The 17,562-nt window shown below is 34.7% G+C and overlaps 1 protein-coding gene across 7 annotated transcripts in view; it reads right to left on the bottom strand.

Moving 5' to 3' along the window:
* LOC122636019 (lachesin-like) overlaps positions 1–17,562 on the bottom strand; it is a 100,512-nt gene that overhangs the window by 43,937 nt on the left and 39,013 nt on the right. The gene's annotated exons all lie outside the window — the stretch shown is intronic.

Genomic DNA, 17,562 nt, shown 5'->3' with positions numbered 1-17,562 from the left:
AATCTTTGACTTTGAGATAAAATTTTTTACGTCGAATCGATAATACGTTACGTCGCCTTGTTAAACAATATATAAAAAACATTTAAAGCGTGATAAAATAACAATGATAATTTTATAAACAATTTCATAAAAAAAATATTTTGTACATAAGTACAGTTACTGACTTATCTTGTATATTAAATCTTGCATACTTCATTGTATTACAAATTAAACAATTATAAATTGTTTAAATAATAACAATAAAAAAAACGAGCGTGCAAAAATATCAATTTCTAATTAACGTATGTGTTTACTTGTGATTTTAAAAATAATCTGGAAGTTTTTGGCCCATCCTGTACCTCGTCACCGGGTATCGTCTCCTATTTGGTACAAACATACTCTCTATAAACCTTAACGAACTATTGTAAGAAAATGTTGTGTTAGCGATCTTCGGGAAACGCCGAAACGAAGTCCACAAAAAAATTAACACACGAGCCAGCGAGAGCACCACCGACTAGAGATACATCCGCGTATTTGTTATCGCTCGAATGCTCAGCACGTAATACTGTTCTTGATAAACACGCTTTATTTCTCTTTTATCTGAAAAGTCCCTGTGAAAAACTCCAAAGAGGAATTTGTTGCATTAACGAAGAGAGGGATGTTATGTTTATATTTATCGATTGAACATTATTATTGCTATTATTATTATTATTATAATTATTATTATGCCTGTGTCATAATTATTAAATAATTAGTTAACGATAAATAATATCGTGCTTATGGGAAACATGTTAATTTATTATACCTATTCCCGTTTTTTAGAGAGATCGATGCTTTCAGCTTTTACACATCGTTTTATAATACCCATAGTACGTAGATTACCTTTATTATCGTAAATTTTGGTACAACCATGTTTGCCGATAACGAAAATGAGTTAATATTTTTTAAAATTTCGTCATAGAATATATAATCAGTTGGATGAATATCATTTGCTTTGCCGCATACTCGAGCCACCGATGAAATGTGATTTCGAGTTAAGTAATCAAAAATGCAAATGGATAAGCTTATATGCTCCAATCGAAATCAGCAACTGATTCGACGTTGAATACGTGTTCGTAGATAATGTAGACTAGCAATATGATCATCCATAAAAAGGAGATACGAAATTTCTATTCTAGCAAAGTTCTTCGTAAAGTTTCGTTTGAAAAATAGATGTAGAAGTATGAAAGAGCAATAATTCTTAAATGTATCAAATAGTGAGTGCACTTGTTGAGATTAGAATTTTTGTTCTTCACTCACCTATTATTATTTTTAAATTAAGTTATCGTTCGATCGATCGATCTTGTATTCATCGTATGATTCTTTCATGATCCACTCTTCCTCTCTCTTCTTCGTAATTACTACTTTGCACGTAGGAGATCTTTTTTCTCTTGTCTTTATCAAATTAGAGGATGGAATAATACGTTAGACCGATGTCACTCGATTAACGCTTTCGATTCGATTAGAGTACGAGCAAAGTGTGATGTGTAAATACATGTGTTCGTACTTACACGTATACCTTAACACGTAACTACGTTAGCACGTAGGAAGGTAGATACATGTGTAACAACCTTGGCATGATCTCGCGTCTCGCGGTTTTCGGCTTTCCCATCGACTTGCCTCTGCGGAGAAATCCCATAGTCGCGAGTTCCATTACATCCTAATTACCCCGCCGTAACACAATGGAACATTTTCGATTCTTCTTCGTTCTCCATTCAAGGCGACACAGTCATTGCCGTCCTTAGAAAAGGTAACGTGGATTTTCTTTCTCTCTCTCTCTCTTTCTTTCTCTAGGACGAGTACCTCGAACTCATGAAGATGGATAGATAGATACATAGATAGACAGAAAGGGAAAAAGAGAGAGAAAAGAAAGTACGGACGAGGTTATTAAAAACGTTCTGAAAGTCTCGTTCGGGTGCGAGCCGATAAGACAATAGGCTGACGGTGCCTGCCGATTGTTACTCCTCGTCGCTCTCTCTCTTCCAGCCGACATTTTGAATCCCAGATCAACGTTGCTGTATGTTGAATGGCAGCTCCTTTTTTCTTTTCTCTCTCTCTCTCTCTCTCTCTCTCTCTCTCTCTCTCTCTCTCTCTCTCTGTTTGAGGCAACTGCATCAGAAGGCGACGGTACGTTGCTCTCCAGGATGCTCATTAGGCATCGCCTCGAGCTCTTTCTCGGCATCGCTTCGTCCTTCTTTTCCTCTCTTCCCTTTTTTCCTTCCTCCTACTTTCCGTTTTTCCCTCGTTTTTTTTTTCGCTTTTTCTCTTCTTTTTTTTTTTTTGCCTGATACCATCCCACTTCCTTTCTATTCCTCTCTCTCTCTCTCTCTCTCTCTCTCTCTCGTTTTCTTTCTCAGTCTATCTTTCGCACACGTTTTTTCTATGCGTCTCATAATTGTATACGTAGATACGTCCTCGCATTCCACGATCGTGTGCGTTTGTTTAAGAATAGAGTGCAATGTTACGGTTGCCTCTCTTTTTTTTATTCTTTCTTTCTTTCTATCTTTCCATCTGTCTTGTTCTCTCTTATTGGGTATTAATTAGAGAATCATTACCAGGCCGGTATTCCCTCGACAATTACACGTCGATCGAATTAGCTGTACGCCGCGCTTATTCCATGACGTAGTTTGCGTTGTTATCGAAGAAAGAATATACGCGGACGTATACGATAATAGACTGAAAAGGGAAAATATTGGGGGGAAATAAAGAAAAAAGAATAAAGAATTAAAAACACCGAGAGCAAACCTGTTGTTCTATACAGCACGAATTTGTTTTACGTATCGTTGAAGACGTAAAAAAAGTCTATATTAAGAACAATGTTACAGATAGGAAACATTAAACATGAACCGATCGTTAATTTTCTATGGATAAAAGAGAGATCAGAAAAAGTGAAATAAGAATTTTAATAAAGTGAAAAAAGAACAAACCTAAAGATATATAAAAGCATGATTTAAAAGTTACATGTCATTATGAACGATTAAAGATAATGAGACAAGATAAGTTCGACATTTCGAATACTATTGATTAACTAACTATGATTGATCGCGAGAGAGAGAGAGAGAGAGAGAGAGAGAGAGAGAGAGAGAAAAAGAGAGAGAAAAAGAGAAAGAGAAAGAGAAAGAGAGAAGGTAGCTCGTTTAAGGAGAACAAAAGAAAACCAGACGAATAGGACAAACAGTGAAAGATAAAGGGAGGAAGATCGATGGGGAAAAAGCTCAGGTACCTAATTCTATTTCCGCGTTTCTTATCGACCGATCTGATGTTCGTAAGAAATAGAAGAAAGAGAGAGAGGGAAAGAGAGAGAAACGATAAAACAGACGAATAAGAATAAGAAGAAAAGAAAGAAGAAGAAGAAGAAGAAGAAGAAGAAGAAAGGGGCTTTCTCGAGTCAGTCGGATTCTAGTCTCGTTTTTAAATCTCTTTCGCGAATGCGTTTTCCAAGAAAATCCGTGCGCGTCTTGAGAGAAGCTGGAAGAAGAAGAAAAGGGGAAGGATGAGGAGGAAAGAGGTGGAGGAGAATAAGAAGGAGGAAAAGGAGAATAAGGAGAAGGAGGAACAGATGCCATGCCTTTTCTTGAGGAAGAAGAGGGTGGCATCGGGCATAAAATTATGTCGACGTTCTTATCCCACTCGCGGGAAATTCGGTCCAAGTTTAAATGCAAATCTCTGTAGAAAGAAAGAGAGATAGATAGATAGATAGATAGATAGATGGATAGATAGATAGAGAGAGAGAGAGAGAGAGAGAGAGAGACGCAACTTCCATGTGTCGCGCATACCTCCAAAGTTTGATGAACGATATACGACAAACCAAGAGTGACGGCAATTTCGATGAAACCACAACTGAGTGAAGACTGAAAACGCGACGTATAATTACAAGTTCGTTAAAAATAGTGATTTTATCTATAGATTTATCATTCTTATTTCTTTATCGGGGATACGTTTAAAGTGGTATTTAATAATCATATAAGAGAGATAAGTCTGACCTGAAATTATTAACCGTAAATTTAATAATAATATATATTCGGTCTATTTTTTAATACTTTTCATCTTGCGCGATCAATTATGATTAAAATCGATTTTCGATTAATTTGTGGATTAAATAAGAAAAGTATTATTAAATTATTTGCTAATGCTTTAATATCGTCAAACTTTTATCATTCCATTTTAATCATTCACTTTGCGTTCGGAAATACTTATTAATCTTTTATAATAATCTATTACAATTTCTTTTTATCATAATAGTTTATATAATTCTGTAATCAAGACGAACCAAATAACAATAATAATATCCGTCGAACGATACTGCGACAAGGAATCGTTTGTTTACAAAGCCATGTATTTTGTCAACAGTCTCGTTTCTATAGTCGCTTTGGTCTTCCGTCCTATGCGTGATAACCGTATCACTTTGATAATCCGTTTTAACAACCATCCCTTCTCTCTCTCTCTCTTCCTCTCTCTCTCTCTTTCTCTCTCTCTCTCTAATTCCTTTCTTTCTTGTATTATAAAAACAAAAGTCAGCAAAGAGAGGATACAGTCTTTCTCGGTTCCTCTAGAATCATTATAATTTCTCTCAACTTTCCTTATAAATAATACTTATTATTAATACATTACAATTAATACACCAATTGCAAGAAATATCAAACGATAGAGATTCCTGAATATATTCTAAAATTCAACGAAAACTCGAGTGACTCGATTTTTAAGAAAATAGACAAAGAAGTTTACTGACGGATAAACGATAAAATCGTCGGTGAAAACGTCTCGCATGCCGGAGGCACTGATCATCGACGCGAAACGATAAAATTCCTCGAATGAATCGCGGTTTGACGAAGTACCCGACTATTTCTTCTCTCGCTATCGAAAAAAGCAAGTGAAATATATTTCTGAATAAGAACGATGCCCTTCAGTCTGACTAGAGTGTCCATGGACACGACACGACGACAAGGGGAGAAAGAAATCCTACTAACGAACATCCTGCCACGAAATCCGCGATAGTAATTCCAGAGAAGAGAGTCTCGTCACTCCGGGAAAACTCGTTTTCGAAACGACGATGGAGGCTTGAAAACTTCCCTTCGTCCTCCTCTTCTTTTCTCTTCTTACTTCTACGAGAAGACCTAGTCTTCTTCTCCAGACGATTGCATTGGGCTTCATCTCATTTCTACATCCCCCCTCTCTACGCCTTCTTTCTCCCTCATTTTCCTCTTCTCGTTACGAGGACTCGTCTCCATTCAAAACAGCAAGTTTACTACTTATTAGCTCGATCGAATTTCATGAACGTGTATATACATATATATATACTTGTTGTGTGTGAATATATATATATGTACGTCGATGCTTTTAATATATTATGTCTTTCCTCTCTCTCTCTTTTATATTTTTTATGTATTATTTATAGTCGAATCGATAATTGATTGAGTTTAATTGTTAATAGCTGATCAATGAAAGAAAACATTTATCTCAGCGTCTTAAAATGAATCGGAAATAGTATTCGTAAATATACGTATATAGATATTATAAAAAATTGGATAGAAAGAATATTCATATTCTGAGAAAATTTGAATTTGAATGTTGAATAAATATTGACAATTTGATCAAATTTCGATCGAATGGTTCATCTGGAAAAGTTATTTGAATACAAAAAGTGCGTATCGAACGACCGCCGATGAGCCGATGCAATGCGTGATGCAACGGTACAATGTAGTTTAAGAATGCAATTTGCTAGGCGTTCGTATGACATCGATTTTCAAAATAGATCTTGGAAAACGATTCTATTCGAAAATACGATCTACCGAACAGGATGTTTCTCTGCTGACTGCAATGCAAGACTGTCTCATAAATACTCTCATTCATGCTTGTAGTTGCTCCGATAACAAGAGAGTTGTGCACTATTTTTATTCATCTCATGTTTCTTTCGCTCCAAATGCAAAAGGTTCGTTTGATCGACTTATTTTAAATACCTTACTTATTATCGAGCTTTCTATTTCAGTTAAACCTGTCTCGTTAAATTTGATTATTGGACGGAGTGTTGAAACGATGTATAAATTATAATATATATATATATATATATATATATATATATATATATATATCAATAATAATAAAATTAATTATCGAACATGTGAATAAGTATACCCATTTGACGTAAAATATTAAATCGAATTCTCTTTTCTATGTTTTGATACTTTACAATTTAATATTTATAAATATTACATTTTATATATATATATAAATATATATTATAGCGTATATATGTATATTCCTATACGTTAATGTATCATACTCACACACGATAAAAGATAAGAGTTCCTATACGACGAATATTGGAAAATCGATCCTATCGAATTATTTATTATTTCAGCCAATGATTCCTGTTATCCGATAATTTCCGGTCGTCGTTCACGAAATATTATTATTCAACCGGTCGAGGAGAAAGGGGAGTTACGATTCGACGAATTTCCAAATTTTCTCTCATCAATAATTTTCATGCAATTTGAATCGATTCCGGTGGATTTAGAAAATTCAATTTACGTTGAAACTTCGGCGAAATGGGAATGATCATAACGATGATGCTATTTTCGATTGAGAAAATTAATAGATTTACTTAATCGAATGATCGAAAGTAAAGAAAATAGAAGGGATCGATGCGGTTTGAAATGAGTGATCGTATCATGAAAATATTTATATCATATTATATAATATTTTCATCGTTGGAATAAATGTGCATCTTGGAGAATTCAATGACGTCCTTTTCTCGTGGTTTCCGTTCCCTCATGGTATGGTATCTTCCTCGAATCACAGCTGACGTGCCAAGTACCGCAAAATTTTTCTTATCTTTTTTATTTCTTTTCTATTTTGCTCGTTGGCTCGGGCTAGCCAACGCTGGCAGTTTGTACGTTTTATTATTTACTGGACGGCTAGATAATAGTGTTGGGAAGGGTTTAAAACGCCTCGATGAATAAAGCAGTCCTTTCGATTTTCCTTCAGCTCTTCTATATCGTTTATAAATTATTTAACCTTGTTTCTCTAAAGTTCTTTCAACTCGATCAAATAAAATACGAAGTTTCACCCTACATTCGAAGTCGACCGATCGATAGTACAAATATTATATACACATGTATATATATATATATATATATATATATATATATATATATATATATACATATTAATCGAGAATAATTAAATATCTAAGTCGATGCTCGAAGTATCAATAACTGCATGTCGTTATGAAAAATTAATAACAAATCATTCTGATAACTTTGCGTGAATAATACGATCGCTATTCTTGTACGTTTAAAAATGAATTCGACTTTAAGAATTAAACGAACGTGTGCACTAATCGTACTAAGGTTAACGTTAAGATTATTCGATCGATGTTCTAAGAAAACATTAAGTAAAGATAGAGCTAAAATAAGAAAGAATAGTAAAAATAAGTACGTTGAATCCATTTTAGTGGTTTCTCGAGAGGAATAGGTATCGATGTAAGGGCCAAACACGTGTTTCCTAATCCTTTCGAGGAAGGCCAGCAAGCAAGCAAGCAAGCAAGCAAGCCAACCTCTCATCCTTTCCTGCAAGCTCCTTGGCTTCCTTCGGCAATCTGACTCGAGTTGGGGCGTCGAGAACTCGAGTCACAAGGTCTCCTCCTTCTTCTCTTAAGGGTGAGAGAGAGAAAGAGAGAGAGGAAGGAGAGCTAATCCGTGCCTCTCCGAAAGCTCTCTCCAACGTGCTTTTCAGGTTACTCGAGTTCTCGCGTGCAAACCAACACGTGTATGACGGAGTCCCTCTTGAGGTCGACGCTCTAAAACCATTATCGTTACGTTTCCGGACTTGAGTTTCACTACTAGGTGTGCGATTCATATACGAATTTTCCGAGCGAGAACTTTGAATTTTCCGAATAAGTCGTAATACGAATTGAAACACGCGAGAAAAAAAAAGAAGTAAAAGAAGGAATTAAATGAATACTTAAAACGTAATGCGTCTCTTACCTACGAATGAATAATCTCTTTTTTCTTCGATCGTCTTGAAACGATGAGATGAGATATCTTCCTTTAAAAAATAAAAAAAAAAAGAGAGAAAAAAAAAGAAAAAAAAAAGAAATAAAAAAGAAGGAGTACCCAACCAAATTAAAACATTATATATCAAATGACAAAAAAAAGTACGTACCTCGACTTACGAACTTTGGAAAAAAATATAAAAAAAAAGAAAGAAAGAAAGAAAAGAGAAGAAAGTATCGAAAAAATGATAATGTAATTTTGTTCTTTTTCAGGGACGATACCCTAACGATCCCTTCGGCATAAATACGCCTTCGTATAAAATCGATGAGAGGAGAAACGTCGACTATCCGTTTTCGTTTTGGACAATCTGCTGAGTTTTGTTAGAGGATGAGGATCGAGGAAACTGGTATAAGATCGAATCGAGCACACTTGGGGGTTGGGAGCTTTCGATCGACGTCATTTCGCGGAGGGTTAATCATAGGGCGGTAAGGAATTGATCTAGCTTGCGACCCGGTGCGAAAGTTGGACAGCCAGTTTCTAGTAGAGGGAAGTCAATCCGCCGGCTAACGAGGCCATCGAAGACATTGGAGCGCTTCGTGTACCTTTCGAGCTGGCCTTGGGAGCTCGATCCAAAGGTTTCCATCTTCTAGAAAGCACAGATTAGAGAAAAGGAAGAGAAGCTTCGATACCGAACGGCCAATGAATCCTTCGAGTTACCGTTGAGAAAACGTACCGTGAGAGGCAACATCCTGTCTCTCTCTCTCTCTCTCTCTCTTTCTCTGTCCCCCTCATCTTCCCCTTTTATCCTTGATTCGACCAACTCTTTTACCTTAATTTTGTTTTCCTTTTTTATTTTGTTCTTCTACCTTTCAATTAGATCAGTGTCGTTTCATGAACTAGAAAATCTTCTTGGAGGGTTCACTTCGTCCCTTAGGTAGAAGAGTACGCATCTTTAATTATGTATATTTCAAAGAACAATTACAAGGAGAAAGGAAATTTAAGTTAAAGGATGGCCGACGATTAATGTTAGATTAATGATGGCAATGAGTAAATAAAGCGTTGAGGAAAAAAGGTTATAGGAGTGAATGGTTAAGTACGAAGTAGTAGTATAGTCCGTTCTTTGGGATTAGAAAGTAAAGAAGAGAGATCGAGGTTAAAGGGAATGAGAATAAAACAAAGAGATCGTTGAGAGGGAGGAGAAAAAGAAAATAGCAAAAAGAGAGAAAGAGAGAACGATGGAGAGGAGAGAGGGATGATAGAGAAGGAGAGAAACACCGAATGGGTTGGATGGCTTGCCGCGTATCCACCAGCAAAGCCTCTTCGAGGGTTTATTATTATTTGTTAGACGACAGAATCCGTATGTGGACTGGCTCCCTCGAGGAAAAGCATCCCCTTTGATATCGAGTAATCCTCTAGGAAAAGGTACGGACACACATCAGAGATTCCTATAAGATATCTACCGCTGTCCTTCTCTATTCTACGTAACTACGGCCAGTGGAAAAAGAGCCTAAAGCTTTCTTTACGCCATACTCTGCTATTCTTTCTGTCTTTCTTCTTTTCTTTCTTTCTTTCTTTCTTTTTTTCTTTTTCTCTTTTTTTTTGTGTTATCACTCCATCTCTATCCCTGTTCCCTATTTCAGCCTTTCCTCGATGTGATCGTTCGCTGCTGTAAAAAATATTAGCACGTTTATTGTTACGTCGATCATCGATTATCGATATATCGAGTTTTCATATTCGCGTGTTTCTTTTTTTCCTCATTGTTTGTAGTAACAACAAAGAGAAAAAGGGAGGGGGAGAGAGAGAGAGAGAGAGAGAGAAAGAGAGAATACAATTCGAATAACCTCAGGAAAACTGTATATCGTGGTATTATATGCATCCTGCTTCGCAAAAAAAGAATTGGGAAAACAACGAACAGAGTCAACCCTTTAATATGACATATTTATGTGTTCATACATTCGATATTCTCTGTCGAATATCGCGAGTATTTTTTGATCGACGGATAAACATGGATTTTATTTACTTTTTATCTGGATGTATATGTATATACTTATCTACGTTATATGCTTTTCTCTCTTCGTTATTTGTACTTACACACGTAGGTATGTATCTAACAAAAAAGCATTTCGTTTCTTCTCTCTCTCTCTCTTTCTCTCTCTCTCTCTCTCTCTCTCCTTCTATTTTTTTTTATTGTTTTATTGAGCGAGGTTCTTATCGCCGAGCGTTAAAATGTCGGCATCTGGTAGAAACGATAATCCTTCGTTGTTTCTCGTCATCTCGCACTACAGTGTCTCATTTTTGTCACCAGTGTAAAGAAATTACAAAGAAATATGAAATTTCTTTTCCGGAGAGAAAGAGAGAAAGAGACAGATAAATAGAAAGAGAGAGAGAGAGAGAGAGACAAAGACAGAACAATGTACGCATGCTTCGGTGCTATCAAAGGATGTTATTTACGTTGAGAATCTTGTACGCTTGTATATTTCTTCTTTTTATCTTTTTTTATTGTTTCTCTGAGAATGTTTACTCCGAGAATTATTACTCCACGTTATGCCGAGTGGGTATGCGAGCTCTCTCGCATCCAGACAAGAGAGATAAGCGTAATCGTTCTCACGCGCGCATCTCTCCATCATAACTAACCCAAACGACTTCCTTCTTTTCCTTTTTTTTCTTTTTTCTTTTTTTTTTTTCTCTATATTCCTCTTTATTTTTCTATCTCAGACGACTAGTAAATGGTAGAGTCGTTATAAGAAAATGAAATCGATTGTAATAAAGCAAACGTTCTCGCTTGGAATATAAAAATTTATCAACTTATCATTTTTTTTTTTTTTTTTCGTCAAGAAAATAAAAAGAGATAGATACGACCTTCCGATATAAAGCTGCGAGAGAAAGAGAGAGAAAAAGATAAAAAGGAAAGAACCATAATGGAACGTCATCAAATGCTCGTTCAATTTCCATTATTCTTGCACATTGTTGGTGCTGCCTGATAAATGACATTCGATTATTAACAACGTTGTTAGAAAATAGTATGTCGTATCGATTAGTTACCAAGTTTAAATATTCGAGTGAGCGCTTTTACAAAATCGAAACAGGCCTGAATAAAATCTATCGTATTATTATCGGTTCGATCGTTAACTTTAATGATGTGAAATAATAATTGAAAACGTTATAGGGCGTGTCGGATTTGTATAAATATACCTAACATTTTTTATCGTTAACAAAGAGTACTGCTATTTTTTCTTTTTTTCTTTCTTTTTTTTTTACTACCCATTTCTTTTTTCAAGTGGTTACAACGAAATTGCTATGGCGTTTCGATTTTCTCTCTCTCTCTCTCTCTCCTTCTCTCTCTCTCTCTCTCTCTCTCTCTTTAAATTTACAGGGATCTACGAGCGGTCGCGAAGCGTTTAATAAAATCGCCCGTGAGTTAGCAGAGTCCATTTAAGCCGAGACAACGAATTACCGGAAGGCCGGAGATAGTATTGACCGCAGGACGACAACGAAAGAGCGTTCGAGCTCGTTCGATCGGCCCTTTCAACACTATTTCTTTTTTTTTTGTTTTTATCCATAGAACTAAGGCCATTTACACAATGAAAACGCTTGGGTATCCGATGCTCTTACTCCGTTAAGGCATAACCATTGTTAATTAATGTGAAACACCGCTGTCAAAGTCGTTTCGATATTCTGATCTCTCGCTTTTCGACTTTCCATTTTCTTTCTTTCTTTCTTTTTTTTTATAACGCGAAAGTACAACGATCATATCATACGGAGGTTATTGATTAAGCGATTTAACAATTGCTAGAGAGAAATACGTCAATCGTAGAATCACTCGTTCGGAAATGCAATGAATTCAAGTGACATTGAAATTCTATCTTACGTCTCGTAATTAATACGATTAATATGTTTTTTGAATCGTTAAAACGATTGATTTTTTGTCGATAATTTTCTTCACGTAATTTTTATGTAATTATTGAATTTTGTTTCGCGAGGAAGAACGATTCGTATCACTTTTATTTCGTACAAATGAATTAACGAACAAATGAACGATCGAACGAACGAACGAAGGGACGAACGAACGAACGAACGAACGAACGAACGAACGAACGAACGAACGAACGAACGAACGGACTAAAGTTAAATCGCAATTTATCTGGAGCTAATTAATGAAAAATAATGAATGTGAGCTCATCGTCGTTGTATCTCGCAGTATAAAAATTGGCCGACGGATTCTTATATCACCGTCAAAATTTCACTTAAACCACTTTCTATTCTCTTCTCTTTTTCTTTCCTTTTTTTACGAATTCGTCGATAAATCAACCTTAAGCGAGCCCTTTGAATCGCTTTTTTCGAACGACCATTATCGGGCGAAAAAATGTGGAGAGAATTAAAAAAGCAAAGGATTATAAAAAGAAGAGCCGCAAGAAGGAGGAAAAGAATCAATGGATTTCATTGGAACAATGGATTCACGCGCTTCGAATCACAGTGATATCGTCGTTAGAAGAACGGAGAAGGGCTCGAAAAAAGACGCGAAAATCGAATGATTACCTTTCCTCTTTTCATTGAGTGTTTGAAAGCTCCGTCGATATTCTTTCGTGGACGACTCCGATAAATATGACGAGGGAATCAGTAATTACGCCATTACACTTATAACCGAAATAAATCGAATGAATCTTCTCGATAATTTCGTTTAATCGAAATATCCTAAAAGCTTCGAGAAGTCTTTTGAAAAAATCGACGATTCAATCGAATTTATTAATATTCTTGGTCGGATCCAGCAAGTAATTTGCATGTTGCAATCGGCGCGAATAAAAAAAAGGAAGAAAAAAGAAAAAATAGATTTCCTTCTTCAAAAAAAGAAACAAAAAGATTTTTTTAAATAAATCTAAGTTATCTTCTCACTTCTGAATTATTCTCGTCCTTTAACATGGAATTCCAATAATAAAAAGAAGAAATGAAAAAGTCAGAGAGAAAGAGAGACAAAGTTTAAGTCGTAACGGCACTCAAATCGGGAAAAAAGCATGTCAGATACTTCGAGGCAAAGAAGAAGAAAAATGAAGGAACCGTAAGGTTAGAGGTAAGTCTTAAAAGCATGTGCGTTGAACATTCTTGAAAAAGTGCAAAAAAGAAAAGAGAAAAAAGAGGGAAGAAAAAAAAAAAGAAAATAAATTCGATTTCCCATCTTTGCCAGTAGACTCGAAAAATATCGGTGAAAATATATGAGACTACCGGAAGAGAAGAAGAATTCTCGTTGGCTCGTCGATCTCGGTATATTGGTGCTACGTCGAACAGCTCGGCTTTTCCTTTGCAAAATGAAACCCGTTTCCTTTGACCTCGCGTAACGTGTCTATACGATGATTTACGCAACTCGGATTTATCTTAATACCAAAACTACCAATTCCGTCAAAATGATTAGGAATTCTATATTTTACAATATTTTGCGATAAAATACGAACTCGTTATTTCATGACAAAAGTGTTAACAATATAAGTTTATATCGTATAATTTATTCTTGTAAAATGTAATAGATCGAGGGTAATAAGAAAAAATTATTTTCTTTTTCACGGGTGCTCATAAAATTCGATTTATAAAAGAGATCGTAAAAGATAACAATGAGGAGAGTAGTTAAGCAAAAATTTCAGACAAATTTGGAAGAACATTCTGAATACGTCTGCTTGAACAAGCCACTCATCCTTCATACATATATATTATATTATATATGTAGTATATATATATATGAGATCGAACGATAGTAGTAGGTAAGAGGGATGTACGAATAACGTTGGATACATCTGGTCGACTAGTTGCAAAAGTACAATACATATATATGCATATATATATATATATATATACAATATGTACTAGATATGTATGTGTGTGTCTATATATATATATATATATATATATATATATATATCGTTTTACTGGAAAATGTTCGTACTCCGACATTTATATTCTCGTATATTACCAGCACTTCACCCTCTCGTAGTCGCTTCCCTTCGTAGTATAAAATCTCCAACACCGTGGACTTCGTATAACGATCTTAATCGAGACTACGCGGACGGAAGTGCGGAGGTAACCTAGATTTCTCAGTAATTTACGACATGTTTCTAGCTACCCGACCTTTCTTTTACGATGGAACAGTAAAGTCAATGGATATTCTAAGATGCATATCGGATATTAGCATTATTTCAATTTATCGCGTGAAAATTTGATAGTTTATTAAATGAAATAATTTATAGGCAAAAATATACATATACATACATATTTATAAGCGAAAGGAAATTTTTAAATGGAAAACTTGTTCGTATTTTTGTAGAAAATAAAAGAATATTGTCGAAAGAGAACATTGAGAAAAAGGAAAGGGAAAGAGAGGCGATTCGAAAGATGGGGAAAGGGGAAATTTTTTCTCCGAAATTCGACGATAAAAGAAAGAGGGAAGGAGAGAAAGAGGGTAGAATGAGAAAAAGAACAATCGGACGAGAATGAGAATCGGGCGGGTAAAGAGGGAACAGAACGAGAGAGAAAATACTTACAAAAAAATAGAGCGAGTAATAGACAGTAATTGAGTGTAACGGCAAATAACCCGGGGAGAACTCGTACGGAACTTTTAATTCGGTCGTTAAGTCGAACGAAAACTACCGAGGTATGTATATGTACGTGTGTGTGTATGTATGTGTCTGAGAGAAACGTAGAAAATTCATACGCATACATATACAGACGCACACATGCGTATAATAAAAGAATATCCCAACATGTCGTCGCGAGGTCTTTTCGAATGAATTAAATTTCTGCATTTTCCTTCTTGAATTCTTCGATCTCGAAGGAGAACTTCTCACGAATATTTTTAGCGCTTTTCAAATCGAATTTCAATCGAGTCGATATACATTGAATGGAAGAAAAAAAAAACAATGTACATTCTACGTTTTGTTTATTATTATATCGAAAAGTTTTCATTCGGTCATTAAATTCTACGAGCCTTATAGCATCGATCGAGAAGGAAAAAGTTATTAAATACATATGTATATGTTTTTTGATATTATGCGACCGATATGGCAGAGAAATCGAATTGTTAAATCGACAATCGTATAATAGAGAAAAAGTTGTCAAAATCGTACGACTTAAACTTATATTTCCTATATAAAGTTATATTTCCTATTTGGTATCAATTTCTTTTTTATACAGTTGTAGCTTGACCTTTTTTCTTTTTTTCTTTTTATTTATTTAGTTTTTTTTTTTTTTGAAACAGATATTATCGTATATTGACAATTGTTTTCAAGAACGAATTAATGTTTATGCAATTGTTTCTCTCTATATTTCATTGCTTATTTATTGTATATATTTGTCATTAGTATCATAGAGCCATTTACATTTAGATGTAATTCTCTTTTGTTTACGTATACAGACAGAAAGGTTTCACGAAGCAATAGTAAACAATATGAATAATATCGAATATTCTAAGCGCATTAATGTGTTCTTTCTTGTATCGAATTCAATGACAATGAGTACTAAATTCATGAAAGAGAAAAAAGGAAACAGAGAGAGAGAGAGAGAGAGAGAGAGAGAGAGAGAGAGAGAGAGAGAGAGAGAGAGAGAGAGAAAGATCTGCAAACATATTTACGTAAATAGTAGTATATTATTCGTAGGATACATACATACATACATACATACATACATACATACATACATATATATATATATATTTGCGAAAATATGCATGTATATTTGTATACATGTAGGTTCAGATATGTATGTATGTATGTACATCGGTATGTATATTTGCCGAATATGCAGACGCTCGTGATATTACAAGCTGGAGGAATCAAATTTCCGTTACTTCGATCCAGGGTTTGGCCTGATCCTATCACCTTACTGACATCTACAATACCGTAGTTTAGGTATCTACAGGGTGTTACCTTTAAATTACTTCGTTTAGTATCCTTTTTTCTCTGCTTTACTACTTGAAACGGAAGAATATAAAATGATGACATTTTAAATGGAACAAAGGAGAATTTTTTTCGATTTAAACAAAAAATAAAGAAAACTTATTTTACATTTACCTTGCACTTCTCCTATTTTATTAGAAAAAGTATAATTATATGTCTCCATTCAAACGTCAATTTGTTTAAAGACATTTGCATTGAAATTCTTAATTACGTATACACCTGAAAGTTATATGACCCGACAGCTGGTTTACTTTTTTTTTCTTTTATCACTTACACCATGTGTTTATTAAAATTATAAATGAACAAAAATTTCAAAAGCTGTTTAGAATTTAATTTTACTCGTGAAAAACGTAATTTCGTTTTCTTCTTGTAGTAGTTAACGAGAGCCAGGCATTATTTTTTGGGAAATTCATCGACTTAAACTAATCCTTTTGACGTTTCTTTTTCTTTTTTAATCTTTTTTTTTTTTAATCATTAGTTATTCGTAAAGAGAAAATTAGTTAGAAACGTAGGGACAGTAAATATATGTTATCGATCTCTTTGCTGCAATATACTCGTAACAAAAAAAAAATAGTAATATTTTCGTGACTAAAATTTAAAGACGTTAGTCGATCGGTTCAATTTTATAGTGTAAAATATGACGTCCGCGCTATTGGCTCGCATCAATCTGTCTTTTAATTATTTCCTTTGTTTTCTTTGAAAATTCATCGTCACGATAGAAAAATGTCTGCCATGAAAAACATATCGGATGACGTGTCAGAACAAAACGATAACGTACACACGAAAATTTTTATAAAGCAACGCACGCGGTCAGGTGAGTTTGGAAAATTGTTTTGTCATATGGAGAAAAATTTTTCATTATAGTATATATTGTGAAATAATAAAGAGAAGGAAAGGAAAAGGGATAACAAGAAATGAATTTATATGTATTGTATCGCGTGTATGTAAATTGAAAACGATTGAGATATTAACAGTTCCTTGTTGTAATGATTATAAAAAATGTGTACATCTATATATATATATATATATATATATATATATATATATATATATATATATGCGTAAATAGATCGAGAGAAACATTTACGGACCCGATTCACGTTTCTTTTTTATCTGACATAAGCATTTGCAGTTTGATAACATACGCATGTCATTTCTATGTTACAATGTTCCGTCAAGAGGAAAGTATTTAGAAAAAACAAGGGAATAATAATTAAAAATCGTAAAACGAATGCGTAGGTGACCTTAAAGAGAGAAAGTATAACACGAATAACGTGGAATAACGTAGAGAATATTCAAAGAATTGTTGAATGCAAAGGGGATAAAAAAAAAAAAGAAAGGAAAGCGAATCGATAAAAATATAGAGATTGAAAGGTAAACAGCACTTGCGATGCTATTCGTAAATCGAGTTCCATGCATCGCAAAAGACACAATAGGACACCACGTATATAGGTATGTAGGTATATCTACGAATTCCGATAGTTTCTCTAGCGTAAACGTGACTGCCGGTACGTACAATCACGGATGCACGACCCGTCGCGATACTAGTTCCAAAGCTCACAGCTTTCTCTCACTCTCTTTCTCTTTGTACTGTCATACTCGCCCTTTCTCTTTCT

The sequence above is a fragment of the Vespula pensylvanica genome, chromosome 20, assembly GCF_014466175.1.
Source record: "Vespula pensylvanica isolate Volc-1 chromosome 20, ASM1446617v1, whole genome shotgun sequence".
Taxonomy (NCBI): Eukaryota; Metazoa; Arthropoda; class Insecta; order Hymenoptera; family Vespidae; genus Vespula; species Vespula pensylvanica.
Note: the sequence above shows the minus strand (reverse complement) of the source record. Positions and strands in the feature narration are given on the sequence as shown.